Source organism: Sturnira hondurensis, unplaced genomic scaffold (assembly GCF_014824575.4).
Source record: "Sturnira hondurensis isolate 20B ecotype Veracruz unplaced genomic scaffold, ASM1482457v3 Scaffold0010128, whole genome shotgun sequence".
In the NCBI taxonomy this organism is placed as follows: Eukaryota; Metazoa; Chordata; class Mammalia; order Chiroptera; family Phyllostomidae; genus Sturnira; species Sturnira hondurensis.
This window is the reverse complement of record NW_028082759.1, coordinates 16917585-16935414: the sequence shown is the minus strand read 5'-3', so window position 1 is coordinate 16935414 and position 17830 is coordinate 16917585. Positions and strand designations below refer to the sequence as shown.

Genomic DNA, 17830 nt, shown 5'->3' with positions numbered 1-17830 from the left:
TCCTTGGACTAATACCTGGTCGTTTTCCCCACCTGGGTCCAATGCCACTTTCTCCAGAAGCCTTGTTTGACCTCTAAATTAGGGTCCTCTTTTATTTTTCTTGCTTAGAACACTGTTCCTTTCCCTCAGGGGAACACACACACACAAACACACATGTAATATATACACAATGTCCCCTTTGTTAAGTTTCCCTCCCACATTTGACTGTATGGTCCAGCAGAGCAGACACCATACCCAGACAATTCAGCACCAGGTGATAGGCAATATTTCCTGAGTGAGTAAGTCCATCAACAACCCTACCTTTTCATATTGGAGTTTATGAGCTTCTTTGTCTTTTATTCCCAATTAACCTTCGACTGGCATTATCCCTTTCCAGTTTAGGCTGAAAATTTCAAAGTCCTTTCTCTGTTGTTAAGTGGATTTATACTTAAAGGAGTTCAATAGCGATTTATTGTATAAAGAAAGGTTATTTGATTATATACATATTCCATATTCTTTTAAAGGTTAAGTTTGTTTTCTTACAACTACTCCCCCATTCCTAGGGTTTTCACAGCCAGGCTGTGTCCTGGCACAGCCGCTGAGACCTCCTCACATTTCAGCAAAGAATAATGTCACCCTCGTAACCCACCCCCGACTCTCCAGCCCCAGCACAGTTTAACGGCATTTGGGGAGATTCGTTTCTGTTTTGGTTGTGGATAGCCAAGGGCAGTGACTCTGTCCTTGGAACTTCTAGATGCCCACTACCTGTCAGCACAGAGCCCTTAGCTGCTGCTCAGTCCTTATGCCGTGTGACGGCCAGGCGGAGGACGAAGCCAATTAATTCGTCCCAATTTCTCTTCAGCTGAAAGGTCTCCTCCTCCTATTAGGGCACAGTACAATGAAATCCACCTCTCAGTTTGCTCCACTGGCCTGAAAAGTGGGGTTCTGCTGCCCAGACGCGGGCACCGACACTTTCCCCTGAGACACAGAACACAGCGAAGCAGAAACCTTGGCTCTCCGGTCAGCTCCGGTGACCATCCAATTTGCCTTTTTCCTCGTATTCATAAGTATCTCAAACAGCTCAGCAACCATTTCGAATGCACTGTGCTCTAGGGAACAGGCTGTTTGTTCCACTGATACTTATTTCAACAGAAGATGACTTTTCTGACAGAACGAGAGGCCTGCATGTTGGTGGGTGGTGATGGTCATTTGGGGGCTCACAGAGTCAGAGCTTGGGCTTGGTGCCTCTGTCGTTCTCATGGCTGTCGGAGGGCTGAGCAGCTCCCAGCAGCCTCTGTGCACACATTCAAGTTCACGGGCAGGCAGCCGGGGCAGCTGGTAGCAAAGTCTCACTGCTTCCTCATAAGCTCCCCAGGTTCCATTTCTTCCCCCTTTACGTTTCGTTGGCCAGAACGAGCTTACATGACTACTCCAGATGGGGGAAAAATGAGCCATAGCTTGTCCAGTCTTTACAGGAGGTAACAGAAAATGGAGAACGGGATTGAAAAGGGTTTTGATGGCAGTCACAGAAGAGTCGGTAATAGATCCTAACTTGGGACTCTGCTCCGCCCTTTGCAAGCGCTTTTTACGGGACCAGAACTGCTTCCCAGGCAGCCAGGCAAGTTTCAATCTGCTCCAGGGCTTTCGCACCGGCCGTGTTCTCTGGCTGAAGGTTCTTCGGCCAGGCAGCTGCAGGTGTCCCTTCTCACTGCTTCCAGTTCTCACTCAGAATGCTACCTGTCTCCATCACACCTGCCTTGGCTCCCTCATCTCAGACTCCAGTCCTTCCTCTTCTGACGTTTTATGTCACTCTTCCCTGATTTTAGATTTCTTCTTAGTACCTGCCACTATCTAATGAACCATATGTTTTATTCATGTATCTGATTTATTTATTCCCCCCCACGTAATGTAGGGTCAGCTGTAAGGGCAGGGATTTTTGTCAGTTTTATTTGCTACTGTATTTCAGCAACAGGAATGAATAGTGCATGGCACATACTAGACATTCAATAAATGTTTCTTAAATGAATTAGTGGACGGTTGACACATGTGTTTGCTTTTTGGCACACTTGGTTTGTTTTCTTGCCTGCCCTGTGGTGTTTGCTCGACCTCAGTCACCCTTTGTCCTCTTACCGGCTCAACCCACCCTGCCTCATCTCAGTCTCGCTGCTTCATGTTCCCTGACCCCGGGACCCAGCTCCCAGGGTTTAGTTGGTGATTCAGATTCTGTTACTTCCTTCGTGGCTTGGAGTCTAATTTCTGGAGCTCCTACTACCTAGGTGCTGTCCTGGGCCATGATGACAAGAAAGATAATATTCCTGTCTTAGAGAGCTTAGATTTGAAGCTGTTTTTTTTTTTTCTCCAGAGATTCTGAGTTGTGACAAATACATCACCTCCGCCTCCCCTCTGCCTCCACCTGCCACAGGGAGGCAGCAACAGTGGGACAGGGGAATGACCAAATGTGGCACCTGGGAGCAGGATGGAGGAGCCTGTCTGTTGCAAGCCTCCCAGCCAGACATGGAGACACCTCGAGGTACCCACGGCAGGAGAGAGTCAGCAGGGAGGGGCTGTGAGGTCGGTTCCCTGGTTGTGGGCCCACGCAGGCTGGCCATCCAACTTCCCACTACCGCCTCACTCTCGTTACATGGAAAGGAGAGTCATTTCATTCTACATTTGTTATTAGATAGATGAGAATGGCCACGGAGGAAGAATGGCTACATTTGCATAGGCCGTGGCAAGCAATGAGGCATCATTCTGAGGGCCCTAAGCACAGGGTTTTGCAGAACTTGCTCGCTCACCTTTGGCCATGCCAGGNCAGGCTGGCCATCCAACTTCCCACTACCGCCTCACTCTCTTGCTACATGGAAAGGAGAGTCATTTCATTCTACATTTGTTATTAGATAGATGAGAATGGCCACGGAGGAAGAATGGCTACATTTGCATAGGCCGTGGCAAGCAATGAGGCATCATTCTGAGGGCCCTAAGCACAGGGTTTTGCAGAACTTGCTCGCTCACCTTTGGCCATGCCAGGGGAAACCCACACGTTGTCCACTCCCCAAGGTGGCCATTGCTTCCAGAACATTAACTGGAGCCTCTGGCTGGCATTCACACCTTTCTGTAGGGGTTTCTGACTAATTGCAACGGTTACTATAAATAAAATTGGAAACACCATATTATAAAAAGTCAAAGTATCAAAAGATAGCTGAAAAATTTTCTGGGAAGAATTTTTAATAGCATATTATAGCTGGTGAAAGAGCATTGGAAAATTTATATACTGATATATGGTATTTAGTTATTTAGACATTACATTTTAATGAATGCACAACATGTTCACACATAACCAAATCTTCATAGCTAATATTTTCATATTTTAGGTTGGACCACATAGAATTTCTCTCTCTTGAAAGCCAGGTGTTTTCCATGGCAATGCCAATTTTTAGGATAATTACAAATGGAAAAATGAAAAATCTCTTTTACATATAGTTGACAAAAATGACTGATACCCTGCCACCTATTACAATAGAATGGTGAGCTCCTTCAGGGTGGGGACACGGCCTTATTTATGCCTGCTCATCCTCACTCAGAGCCAGACAGACCGCCACACCCACACAACACATTCGGTGTGAGTGGGATTCATCGAAGAGCTGGCCTGCGCACTGGTTGGCTTAGAGAAACAGGACTCCCAGGAAAAGTGGTGACAAGCATGCCCCCTGGGGCTGACTGCCTGGGTTCAAATCCCAGCTCTGCCAGTTACTTGACCCTACACCTCACTGCCATGCTGTGTAAGATGAGGTGGATAGCAGTGCCTACCTCACAGGGTGGTGGTGTGGATTGAGTTAATTAAAACACCTAAAGCATTTGAAATGGTATCTGGCACATAGGAAGGACACAATAGTATTGGCTATTATTTTGCAAGATAAGCACATATACTAAAAATATATATATAAAATACAGGACAACTACCCACTTTTCTACTCCTTTCCCCTTTCACATTCCCTTTCCAGATACATGTGTGGGTGCAGTGGGCATACACACACACACACACACATTTGCACACACACATGCCTGTCCGCAGGGTGAACCCCTCATCAAGATGAAAAGAGAAAAGATTGCTTCACAGGCTACCAGGAAAAACACTTGACTCTTCCCTGGGGATCCTGCCCCTTTAAATGAACTCAGCCTGCCCTTGTAAATCTGAGCTGGGATTACAAAAGTCCCCTGAAAGGCCTGCAAACTCTGCCCCTGGAATAATTCCAGGTCATTTTCCATCTGCCAGGAGTGCTAATCCTTGATCTTGGCGTGACTAGATAATCTTTTAAGATATTAATTTATGTGGCTTTCTCCCTGCATCTTCTCTTTTTCAGTGCCCTGACAACCTCTCTCTATTTCTCCCTCTCATTCCCACACTCATGCTGACCCCAGCCTATCAGCCTTCTGGCCTAGAGGTCGGGGACCAGTTGGGGGATGTGGTTAAGATGGAAACTACTATAGTAACTTGCAAAAAACCCTGACATTCTTTGCTCAAATTCTAAGTCGATAGGATAATTAGAAGCTTTGTAACTCTGGTAGAAAGGTTAAGTGAATTTGTGAGGGTAGAATGATTTAAACGAAAGAACACAAGGGAAAAAATATTCCCTGTAATGGGCAATGTTTGTGACCAGGTTTGCAAGCTGAGGGTTTTATCAGTTGGAGAGACCTGTCCCTGACGGTCTCAAACATGTGACATGCTTCCCCAGGGTGCTGGCTGCACCGCATGCTGGGAAGCAGGGGTCATAGGCACCTCATTAAAGATTTCCACGTGCAGAGCTCAGGATGAACACCACAAAGAGCCGGCAATAAGCGGACACGTGGACAAGGTTCTCTAAGTAATCTCTGTGGACCGTAGGCCCAAATCCAGTGTGCCCCTGCCATGGCGGGGCAGAAAGCTCTGGAACAGTAGTTGAATGCTTGTGTCTGGAGAAACCCCAAGAAATGACAGGTGCACTTTCCCACCTGTCCTGTGGAATGAGGTTCAAAATAGAAATTAATTTTGGGGGAACAAAATAAAGAGGTGAAATAGTTCTGACAGGTGTTTTGACCCCCTAACAGGCCTTACCCTCTTTTACTGCTGACCAAGCCCTGACCCCTCAGGGAATTTCTATCTTCTCCATGTAATACAACTGTTGATCAAGTCTTCCTTTGGCAAAGCGGAGAAAGCAGAAGAACCCAAACTGGCTTTCTGTGGTTTTCAGCCAGAAAGACAAAATTTATCTACTCACTTTTGCTTCTGCAGTAGACACTTCATAAGTAGAAATATTCTCCAACCCCTCTCTTTTTTCCGTCTTCTGTGAATTTGTGCCACTGACCTATTTCCCCCCACAGGTGGAGAGAGACTTTAATATAGATAAACTGAGGTGACTGTACCAGGCAGAGCAGAAATAGCTCTCAAGGTCACAGTGACGCCCTTGACACAAGTCTTGTCCAAAAGGGTTGGAGTAATATTCTCAATAAACACAAATTGCAATACAAACATAAAGGTTATGCTTATGCTTCTTCGTACATTTTGCACTTGCTGGTCCTCAGCCTTTGGTAGAATAGTAATAAATGTTTTCAGGGCCTGAGATATTAATGTTCTAATCTCAGCATGACTGTGAGCTAAGACTATTTATTATTTTAAAAAATGATTCTCATATAAGCAAAACCCAGGGGTATTTTAAAGTGTAAAATGTTGGCAAGGCCATCTGATATATTTCTCTAAGTGCATGCCTCGAGGCCTGTTCCTGAATGCAGCTAACCCATTTGGGAATAAACATTCTAGGAATAAAATGATCTTACATCAAATAAATATTGACATGCTTTTTAAGGTCATTTGATACTAGATTGGACTATTAAGAGGAGACTAGATTTCATTTATTTTTTTCTATTGATAACTGGAATAAAATTCACCACATTTATTTTATAACATAAATCTTGAGTATTAAATCATTTTGACCTCTGATTTGACCAAGTCATTTGACCAAATCATTATGGCCTCTGTCATGCCCTAAGGGGTTAGTACAGAGGTACAGGCTACTCACATACCATGCTTGTGAAATGTTCTTCATATTCTGTTTTTTTCTATAGTGCTCATAAACCAAAGGACCTGAGATGATAAAGCAAGGTTTTTTTTCCAAGCTATTATTTATCTCTGCATATTTCATTTTTTCATTTCTAGACTATGCTTCATAAGCAATAAAGGAAACAATAAGAATGGGAATTGGGTCTGGGAAGACAAAATTAGAGAGAAAAAAACAGCTTCTATTATTGAGATAGAAGATGAATCTATAGAGGTGGGACAAAAGTTTCAGTCGTTCTTCTAATGAATAATTTGGTTCCACATCAAAGCACAAATATGGTTTGTCTGTGAGGGGGTGTCCATTATGATAAGAAACACTTCTTTCTGGGAGCCAAAGAGCAGGGAATATGTCTCATCTCACTGTGAAGCAGACCCACACTTTGTTAATTCAACAAGAGAATTGTTGATGTCACCATATCCCACAGAGAAACCTCTTAATTTCTAGGTCCTAAGAAGCAATCCCAAATTCCCCTTCCACATGAGAGCAGGCTTTGAGTGAACGCTAATTGTAAGAAATCGCTGTTTCCCAGTTTGGGTCGTGTGTGCATGTGTGTGCTGGAAGAGAGGATGCTCAATTAAAGAGAATTAATATGTGTGATTGCTGGAGAGAGGAAGAAGTGGGTCTTGCATCTTAATTTTTAAAAATGGGATCACTAGAGCGAGATATTTATAGGATGTGGCACTCCCTAGCTCCAGTCGGTCCCCGACCCCCACCGCAGTCCTCTCTTTCTAAATCACCTTGGGGTCTGCTTTGTCACGTTGCTCTCCTTGCATTGGCTGCTCCTTCCCCTCTCTCCCTTCTTCCTTCCCCTATAAAGGAGTGTCTAAAACCCCAGACACCAAGTTAGAGGTTGCCATAGTCCAGGTAGGTCATACGGTTCCAACTGAGGATGCCACATAAAGATGATGTAACAAATATTCCGATTTTTAGACAGTGTGATAGGCAGAATGGCCCACCCAGAGGTGACTGTGCCCTAATCCCGCAAACCAGTGATAGGTTATGAGACTTGACCAAAGGGACTTTGTTGTGTAATTAAATATAAATCAAGCTATGGAGTTTAATCCTGGACTGTCTGGGTGGGTGCAGCAGAACCTTCTCTGGCTGGCGTCACAGAGAGGCAACTGAAGAAGCCAGAGAGGTGGGAAATGTGAGAGACTCGTCCCAGGAGTCGATTGCTGAAGGGGCCACCTGAAAGCAGGGAATGCTCCTGGGCGGCCTGGGTGATGAGGCCAACGAGGGCGTGAGGACCTCCGTCTGACAACCATAACAGATTGAAATGAACCAACAAGCTGCATGGGGCTGGGAAAGGCTTCTTCCTCGTAGGCCCCACCAGGAAAGCAGCCCCACTGGCATCCTAATGTGGGCCTTGTGAAACCCTCTGCAGAGCACCCATGGAAGCCCACCCAGGCTTCTCACCTGCCGAAGCTGTGAGGTTAAAACCAACCAAGCAGATAGACAGACAAACAAAATTGTGTTGTTTTAAGTCACTAAGTCTGTGCTCATTTTTTATGGTGACAATACGGAACCAACGCATATGGAGGTAGATTCTAATAGAAGCTTTTGTTCTGTTTTTTACTGCTAAAGTTTTGACAGCATAAACATTTAAAGACAGACCAATCTGGAGTAGCTTTTTCTAACATTTACCTTCTTTGATCAAGCAGGGCTCAGGATGAGAGAAACCAGTGCAGGCAGGTATTTCAAGCAGAACAGATCTAACACAAGATTTTAAGTACTTTACAAACAAGCAAAAAGAAAACAAACCAAGAGATGAGGAAGCAAAAAGTGGGGAAAATCACCCCTCACAAAATGTGGAAACTGAAGGAACCACAGGAAACCACCAACGATCTTAGTAACCTATGGAGCCAAAATGAGTTATTCTCAGGAAATGCCTGGAAGTGGTTGGCAGAACTCCGGTCCTACCATCAGCAAGAGTAAACGCCTGCCTTGCTCTGCAGGAGAAGTAATAAAGGCTTCTGCCTCTCAACTGCTTTCCAAACCCCATGCCTCTCAAGGGTGTAATCTAACCCAGATCCCAGGGTCCAGCCCCGAGTGCCCAGCACGCCTCCCCATCCCGCTGTTGGCCTCTCGTCCGTGCCCACGTGTGGGAAAATGAAGAAAACAGAAGGCAGTGAGAAGAAAGGAGTTCCGCCCACTAGAGCACTTAGGGACACAATGTTCAGACACTTAGAAAGCGAAATTATAAAAGAGATTTAATTCTGTTTTCGAGTTCCACTTTTTTCTGGATGAGTGCCTTCACTCTTGATCTCAGGATGTCTCCATACTCACAAGGCACAGAATTAGGAAGTGTTAGAGACCACCTACTTCAACCGACTCCTTTCACATAAAAGGAACAATCTGTAGAGGGAACTGAACAGTCCTAGTCAAGATAGTGAGTGACTAAACAGGGTCAAGGTCTTCTGAAATCTTTCTAGTCTCCCAGCTTACTGTCAAGGTCTGTGAAGTGTCTGGGATTTTACCTGACTCGCAGGCTGAGTTAGCCTGTGGCTGTTTATGGGTGCCGGCGGGGGACACAGGACTCTTGGATTAGGGACAAAGGCCTTCCGTGCTCATGGCGCAGCAGTGGCTGGAGTGTTACTATCATATTGCTTTCCCTTGATTCTCAGATCTCTCAGAAGTAGTACAGAGGGCCAGGCAGGTGCTATGCACACGGTAGATTTGCCTCCTGGACACAGAACACTGGGCTTGAGGAATTCTTTTCTTTTTTTTTTTTTAGCACATGGAAGCAGGCTTGATCTTTGCCCAGCGAGTCATGTTACCTCCATTGTCAGGGTTGCGTACTGCAAACCCAACCGGGAGGAGTGGGCCTGTGCAAGGGCCTTGCATTCTTCTCAGCGCACTCACCAGAGTGCGGCTGAGGGTCGATGGCAAGTTGCCTCTCCCAACACCCGCCAGTGTGGGGAGTACTGAATGACACACAGGCAACTCTTCACATTTAACATTGAAAACGTTTAACGTTTATTCCATGCAATCCAGTACATATTATATATGTAAACGTTCTATTTCTGAAACGAGTCCACAATTCTTAACATTGCTATAATTCGTTCATTTTCACTACCGCTTAGCATTGCATGGGGTGAATACGTAGCAGTGTATCAATCCATTCGCCTGTTGATGAGCGTCTTAGCTGGTTGGCAGTATTTTTCTATTAAGCTATTATTCTTGCACACAGTTCCTGATATATGAAGGCAATTGTTTTCTCTACGATATTTGACTAGGTGTGAAATTACCAGATTATTAATGAGGCTTAAAATAACTGCATATATTTATTCACAATGTGTATTTTCTTGTGTGTGAATTGCCCATTCATATGTCTTACCTGCATTATTATTGGGTTGCTTCTCCTTTAAAATTAATTTTTAAGAGTTATGATTTTATTTCTGATTCATGGTTAAAATGAAATCTCTCAGTAATACAAAGGACTATTCTTAATCCCTCCCCTACTGCCAAAAAAAGTATCTTTGAAACTTACTATTTCAAACATTCTTTTAATGGCAATATGATTGAAGCACCTTATTTAAAATGAGAAGTCAGCCCTGGCAGGTGTGGCTCAGTGGATTGAGTGCTGGCCTGTGAGCCAAAAGGTCACACTGGTTTGATTCCTGGTCAGGGCCCACACCTGGGTTGCAGGCTGGACCCCCAGGTGGGGGCGTGAAAGAGGCAATCAATTGTTTCTTTCACCACATCCATGTTTCTCTTCTTATCTCCCTCCCTTCCCTTCTTCTAAAAATAAGTACTTAAAATCTTTTAAAAAATAAAGTAAATGAAAATCAGAAGCCAGGCAAAGTTGTCTTCTCTCATGGTTTCTATCCAACATTATACTGGACATCTGACCCAGCTCATTAAGACAAGAAAAGAAATAAAAGCTATAAGGAACTGGAAAGGTAGAAAGAGAAAGGCAACTGATCACAGATGCTAATTATCTTCTTGGGAAAGCCAAAATTATTAACAGGAAAGTATTAGACATGGCAAAAGAATGTATAAGATGTATGGTTATGTTTAGAATCACGAGTGGTGAGTGAAATGTTTTTAGGCAACTAATGAAGGGACAAATGTACTTTTTCATCTTTAAGCTGTTAATGTGATCAGTCGTATTTGTAGCTTTTTTTTTTTTTAGTAGTAGACCACTTCTGTGTCTATTTGTTCTCCCTCAATTGTGACCTAATGCTTGGCGGATGTTATTGTGTAGATAACCTGAAAGCCTGTCCTGGCAATTCTTTCCCCCAGTAGGCATTTACGTTTGCTTCTGGTTGAAGCTGGGGACACCAATGCCCTGGGGAAACTCCTGGCCCAGAACCACGGGAGCTGCCTTTCAGGCCCCAGGTTAGAACCAGAACCTCTGGTTGACCTCCTTGCACTGGCTGCTGCTGACGCTGGTTTCAGCTCTGGGACAAAGACCCTTTACCTGTTCGCGTACCTTTTCACACCCTTGGGACACACCCTTTTTTCTCTTCCCTTCTCTTCTCTTCCCTTCCCTTCCCTTCTTCTCGTCTCTTTTCTTTTCTTTTCCCCAGGGAAAGTGGTGGTGGTAAAGATTTTCCTTACTTCCTGTGAGCTCAGTGACACATTAACGATTAGGTTGTATGCAAGATCTTGTTTTGTAATGAAAGGAATGTGTTTAAAAAAACATCGTTTTTCATTTTGACCCCCCCTTGTTTATTTATTTTTTTAAAATACATCCTCGAAGCTTTCTAATTTCCTGTCTTGTGAAATATCAAACATCAAGATATGGGTGAAACTGCTAGTTTTCTCCATAAAACGCATTATCCATTCCTCCCTTCATAACAGAACTTCAATTTTAATCGGGGCTGCAATGTGTCCTGCTGAAAAACTACATTTGCCCATCTTTCTGGCAGCTGGACCTGCTCAGGTGACTTAATTCTGGTTAGTTGTCAGAATCCAGCCATCTGGTTGGGCTCCCAGGAAAGCCGGCCACCAAAGGGGAACTCCGCTGTAGCAGGGCCTTTGCTTTTCTCCCTTCCTTCCTCAATTTTCCTGCCTCAAAGTTTGCTCTGTGATTATTATCCTTGAGAACCTTGCCAAAAGGATCTCGAAAACTTTGTCAGTGAAGTCCTTGGGCCCTCATACTTGTCCTGGAATTCTTATAACACAAGAGAAAAATAAGCTATCTTGTTGAATCCACCATTACTTGGGTTTTCATGTTACATGTAGCTGAAGTGGGGTCCCAACTGACATATTTTGTATCTGATTTTGATGTAATTTTTAAGTGTTGTCTTAACATCTTTAAGTAGTAGACTTCAGGAAAAAATCAGAGTAACATTTATTTTATATATATATATATATTTTAAAGATTTTATTTACTTATCTTTAGAAGGGAAGGGAATGGAAAGAGAGAGGGAGAGAAACATCAATGTATGGTTGCCTCTCAGGCGCTCCCTGCTGGGAACTGGCCTGCAACCCAGGCATGTGCCCTGACTGGGAATCAAACTTCGATCCTCTGATTCACAGGCCCGCACTCAATCCACTGAGCTACACCAGCCAGGGCTTATTTTATATGTTTGCAGTTTAAACTGTTTTGCTTTATCATGGCTAATTTTGAAAACAGGTTGAAAGTAGCTGTATCTATGCTTGCTATTTCAAGAAATCCTTATGGAAGTTATAATTTGATTCTATTCTTTTTAAAAAGCAAACTATAATTTAACTCAGTACTTATTTATCTGATATCAAATATTTATCATGTTTTACATATTTTATGCTCCTCCAAGTACAGACATTGAGGTTTTCCAACTTGTATTGCATTGAGTCTGCACCAAAGGTTATCTATACATTATTCTTCTACTAGTTCAGGTAGGAAAATAATAAAATCGACTACTCTTCTTGGGAACTGCACTGCCTGGTTTCAGGAGCTGTAACCCCCCCATGGCTAAGGCTGAGTAAAGAGACCTTGGGACCATAAGCCACTAAGGAGACAAAGCTCATCTCCCTGGCAGGGGCACCACCTCTGCCCCCTGTTACTTCTTCACCCTGCTTGACTCTGGGCAGATGACTGGTTAGCCAATGATGGGCAAGATTCCTCAAGGGAGAGACGACCTAAAACTAGCATGGTCATGAAAGGGCTATCAGGGAAGGACTTGGGGGCTATAGAAAAAGGGGGTAATGGACCCTCACCCCTCAGCTTTGACACAGCCTAAGTCCTCACTCTGTCTGTAAGAGTTCTCCTAATCTCTTGGCTGCCTTACTTCCCCTGCCTGACTTAACCCTGAAACAATGACAGAGGGTGGTGCAGTCCTGTGTTGGAAAGGGCAGGTTCCCTGGGGCGATCAGGCCTAAGAAAGAATGCATAAAATCCTGTGAAACTTGCTTTGCTGAAAGTGTCCTCAATTTTCTGATAAGTGTCTAAGCATGAAATGAGTTTGTTTCCACAAAGTTTTAAGGTCTTTTAGCTAACTGACCCTGACTCAGAATGAGCACTTAAAGTTCTTTGTATGTTATCTATTCTTTGATCCTTACTGCCTGACAATGATTGATGAATTTTACCTGTATTCCTGTGCAAACTGAGCCGAATAAAAGCCTGTTGAGAAACAGGCTTCCTGGCCCTTCTCCTCTGAGAGATCGGCCACCTTTCCTCTCCAGGCAGATCATGTTTTGGTAGACTTATTCTCATTCCTGGAAGATGGAAGGCGGGAGCCTCCCCCCTCCCCCAAACTCCTTTAACTCTTTTCATTTACTTCAACTTAACTCAATTCTATATTTTTTGGACATCTGTTGAATCTTGTCATCCAGATGGCTGTGTTGGATAAAAATCACATTCTGTGTTCAAAACGAACTGTAGATGACTTTTCAGGTTTGGAAGGACTAGGGCTGTTGGACTTTGCTGTAAAACTTTTACTGTCAATATTTTCATCAGTTTTAAAAAACTCCTTCCATCTGAAGCTCCACACTCAGAGTTGTGATAATGATCATCCTAAAAAGAAGGGAAGAAGTCAGTGGGAGAGGAAATGTGAAAAGAGCGGATGCTTTGGCGATGGTGCGTTGAGCCTTTGCAGTATAACCTCTAACACCCAGTCTGACTGATGTGCCTGTCAGGGCCCCCCAGCCCCAGGTGCTCAAAGACAATACCTCACTGAATATCCCAGAGGACCTACTGCAGGATATTGGAGGCCCATGTTCACAGGGAGCAGGAGGCGGGGCTAACAGAGGAGAAGGGGTTGAAACAAGCAACAAGGGCTGCCAGGCCCCTGGAGCCACGGAGCCAGAGAGGAAGGAGCTCCAGACTTACCATCTGGTCTCGTGGGTGAGCACATGCTTCCTCTTCCCAGCAAGGCTGGCAAGGAGGGGCTTAGTAACTGCAGACCAGGGGTGTCGAAGTTTAGGGATGTTCTGGAGCCCTTTTAGGTTTCTCCTATTGCACTATAGAATACGGTGGAGAAAGCCTTAAAATCAAACACGTGCTTGAACGTGGGCTTGTAGGTAAGAATTCTCTTGTAGTATTTTTAATTTACTTTCTACCACTCTACTAGGAAACAAAGGTAACGCAGGCAATTATGCCACGATTTTTCTCTAGGGGGCAAGATTTGTCTTTAACCTCATTTTTACATCAAGGGTGTTGACCTTTGTGGTCCCAGTTTTATGCAAGACTTACAAATCCACACCCTCCCCTTCCCGGGCACAGGGCCCCTGTCTACAGTGCACATTTGTTTACTAGAATCCAAGTTCTAGGTCACTGGGGGTTTTCAGATGGACTCAGCCAAGTGCCAGGTCCAGAGCTAGCATACTGTCTGAATTAGTACTTCTCTCATCCCTCCTACTCTCCTCGAGCTTCTATTGCTTTCCCATTGGTTTAGTTGTGCACTGTAAAAAAGGATTTTATCTGTTTGATTTTGTTTAGTTTGATCCAAAATTTTGTGTGCACTATTCTGAGTTTCTCCCGACCGTTTGCCAGAAACAGATATCTGGATTTAATGGAGGGAATGAGCCTGACAGAATAGTGGTGTGCTTTTTCTCCATCACTTATTTCTTTATTGTTGCTGGCTTCTTTTGCTTAATATTACTGTGAAGTTCATCCACATTGTTATGTGAAGATGCAGTGTGTCCATTTTTGTTGGTGTGCAATGTTTTGAGTTATGAATAAGTCCTGGTTCCTTTATCTATTCTTCTGTTGAGGGACACTTGGGTTGTTGTTTCTAGTTTGGGTGGTATCGTAAGTGGTGCTACCACAAACATCTTCTTATGTGTGTTTTAGTGGATACAGGTACGCTTTTAATGCATCACGCTAAATAATTTTTAAAGGTAGTCCCAAGTTACACTCCCCCACACTGAATGAGAGTTCTGGTTGCTCCACAGTTTTACCAACACTTGATGTTGCCAGTCTTTTTAATTTTAGCCATGCTGATAGATGAGATATTACATATGTTTTAAAATGAGTTTTATTTTGACAACTAAAAGTACAGCTATTGTCTCACATCCTCCATCTCTTCCCTTTCCCTCACCAGAAATAATAAAAATCTGAAGTTAATGTCATTCCTCTGGATGTTTTGGTACTTTTATTAGTACTTGATAATGTATAAAATTGGTTTTTTGCTTTATAATTTTACATACATAATATTTCAATTTAAAATTTTCTTTTAAACCTGTTTTGGGATTATCTGTGTTGATATTTATAGATAATATTAATGAACTTTAACTGTTATATAGACAGCATAAATTTATTCCATTCCCTAATAAAAGATAAATTGTTTAAAATTTTTGCTATTAAGTAAAGTAATACGGGTTTAACAATTTATGTTCTCTCCAGAATTGCTTAAAATTGGTTTCTCTACTTTTCCTCAAGTTTTGAATTGCCAGGCTTTTAAATTTTGGCCAATTTAGTAAAATGGCATTCCATTGTAGTATTAATCTGATAATTTTAATGCTATTTAGATTTAATGCTATAAAATATCCCGTTTATATCTTTGTGTCTGTAATTCTTTGGGTTGTTTGTGGTTTTCTCAGTGAATGATGGTTTTTAATTTATTTTGTATAGAAATGATCATTTACATGGGTGTCAAACTCATTCTTTCTGTTTTGTCTTTTCACTTTGTTTATGATATCTTTTTTCATGCTGAAGTTTTAATTTTCTCACATGCATTATTTATTTTCTTGAATTATTTGCTTTTGTTTTATCTAAGAAATCATTCATATCTCAACATCCTAAAGGCATTCTCCTATATTTTCTTGTAACAGTTTAATATTTTGCTTTTTACCTATGTCCTTCATACAGCTGGAATTCATTTTTATGTATGCTGATAAATAAGGATCTAATTTTGTTTCCCTTTACATGGATAGTAGTCAATAGTCTCCACCCCATTTACTGAGTAATACATTTCTTCTCACTGAGGCTAATGCAACCTATACCACTTACCAAGTCCCTTAAAATATATGAGGCTGTCTCTGGGACACCTAGTCAGTGACATTTGTCTCTTTGTCAGCATCTCACTCTGTAAACACTGTTCTAGAAACTGGGGCTTTACAGTATATAAAGATCTCCTGCAGGTGTTTAAAATGGCCTGGACCCTTCACGGCTCTCTACTCAACCACATGACTTCTAGGGTCATTTCGCCCAATTCCATTAAAAAAATCTGTCAGGATTCAATCTGAGTTGCATTGAATTTTGAGAGTATTTCATTTCTTCATAATTTTCAGACTCACATTCGCCTCTTTAGTTTTGTTCTGTGCAGATATTTTAGGTTCACCCACATGTTAAATGAATCGAGTACACACTATGCTTTGGGCACCCCCTCCTTTCTTCTGAATCCCACTTTCATCTTCCTCAAGCCGTCTCTTTGGAATTCTTTCAACTGAGGCTCTACACATGGTAAACAGGGTCTGTCTTTGTGTGGCTAGTTCTGCATTTAGTTGTCACTCTTTGCAGGGCGCATGGAGAGGTGCTACCCAGATCCCGATTCAAAAGGGAGGCACTCACTCTCTGGGCTGCTGGGAGTTGGGAGTTTGGCAGGCTGACAGTAGGCAGCCGCCAGCCCTCTTCAGGAGTCTGACCCCAGGAGTCCCCCCGCTTCTGGTATCAGCCCACATCCAGTGACTGATGCTGCGGGTCTGCAAAGGCTGAGCCCACACCCTTAACTCTGAAGGGACGTCCCAGGTTCCCAGTCAAGGCCTTCACTGAGACTCTGCTGCAGGCCAGCTCTGCCCTCTGTCCAGTCCTGCTGCCATCCCCTTTGCAGGTGCTGTTTCCAAAGAATTCTCTGGGGAACTGTCCCCACCCTCCTCTGACTCAGTGTGCTCCGGAGAAGCCAAGGGAAGGCAGTGGATGTCAGATGTCAGGGGTGACTCAACAAAGGAGAAACCAGTAAGAAATTTTTGACTTGAATCATTGGCCAGCTGACAGTCGGTGAGACCTCCTTGTTGGCGACAGATGTAGGGCAGACAGACCTTGGCACGGGGTAGCCGTGCCATAGGCAAAAACTTTCATTCTTAGTGAACTGGGACGCATTCTCATGGAAGGCAGTGCAGGTTTCCCCTGCTACCTGAAAGGAGAGTGTCCCTATGAAAATTTTCATAAACTGATATGGCATAAAACAAAGAAGCAATTACCATTAAGTTGTATGTAAATTTTTTTTTTGCTCAACATAACCCACTAAATCATACCAAGTAACACATAAAACCCAAAATAACAGTCATGCCCAGTTTTGCGATAAGTGTGACATCCTTCTGCGCTCTCAGACTTTTCTGATACTTCAGGACACATCTTGCTAACAATGCACAAAATAAATCAGGATACAGAGCAGATGCTCACAGATGCGGTGCAGAGCGGAGGGGTCTGAGGCTGGGCGTGGTTCCCAAGGAGGGAGGTCGGCGGGCCGCTCTCACTGCAATGGTGTGCGTTGCCTCCCTAAGGGTTCCCTGTGAAACAAACGCTGAAGGCTATTTTTAGGTTTTTTTCTGTGAAAGCAAAAATGCTCTTTGGATTTCTTTCGGTTAGTCAAAATGGGTACTAATGAAGGTCTTTTGTACAGGTGAAGTGGTGTAACATGAATTTTGAATAGCGAGGGATACCAGGACACCAGAGTGGGTGCCACGTATTTTTAGAAATATGAGGGAAATCATAATTTTAAAAACGGGGGAACTGACTATTGTTAAGCAAAATTGATTCTTCGTAAAAAGCAAAACACTGAGAATGGCTAATGGCTATTAAAAATATCAGAGTGAAATTCAGAAGGCCTCTTTGGTAGCAAATAAAGACGCTTTTATTTCCTACAGTGAGAGGGCAGAAACTCGAGGCCACTTAATCCTGCATGTGGCAGAGCTCCAGACGAGATTAACGACCATGCAGCCCAGTCAGGTCGGCTGTGCCTGGGGGTCAGAAGGCCTGATTGGAAAGGAACTCTGATGCAATGGCCTGGCTCGAGACACCTGAAATACTTGAATCCCCAGATTCTCCTGAACTCTCTGGGTCTGCACATGATCCAAGTTCCCCTTGGAAGCTCCTGCTCCCGCTTGAAAACAACGCGGAGGCCTCCTCCTCTTTGTGGTACAATCTTACTTCCAGGTCAATCACTTGGCTTTCTTTGCGATGCAACCTGGCACAGTTATTTTATTTTATCTTTTGAAGATGTTACGTGTTTATTTTTAGAGAGAGGGGAAGGGAGGGAGAAAGGGGGAGAGAAAGATCGATCGAGTTGCCTCTCACACATGCTCCAGCTGCAGAGGGGGCCCACAACCCAGGTATGTGCCCTGACTGGGAACTGAACCTTTCGAGCTGCAGGACAGTTCTCAACCAACTG

General features: G+C 43.5%; 1 long non-coding RNA gene across 1 annotated transcript; it reads left to right on the top strand.

Annotated features, from left to right (window-relative positions):
• Positions 1-2362: 2362 nt before the first annotated feature.
• On the top strand, positions 2363-16330 carry LOC118995441 (uncharacterized). The gene is made up of 3 exons (XR_005068271.1): positions 2363-2509; positions 5065-5247; positions 16271-16330. It is a non-coding gene; the product is annotated as an uncharacterized LOC118995441 (long non-coding RNA).
• Positions 16331-17830: the final 1500 nt, after the last annotated feature.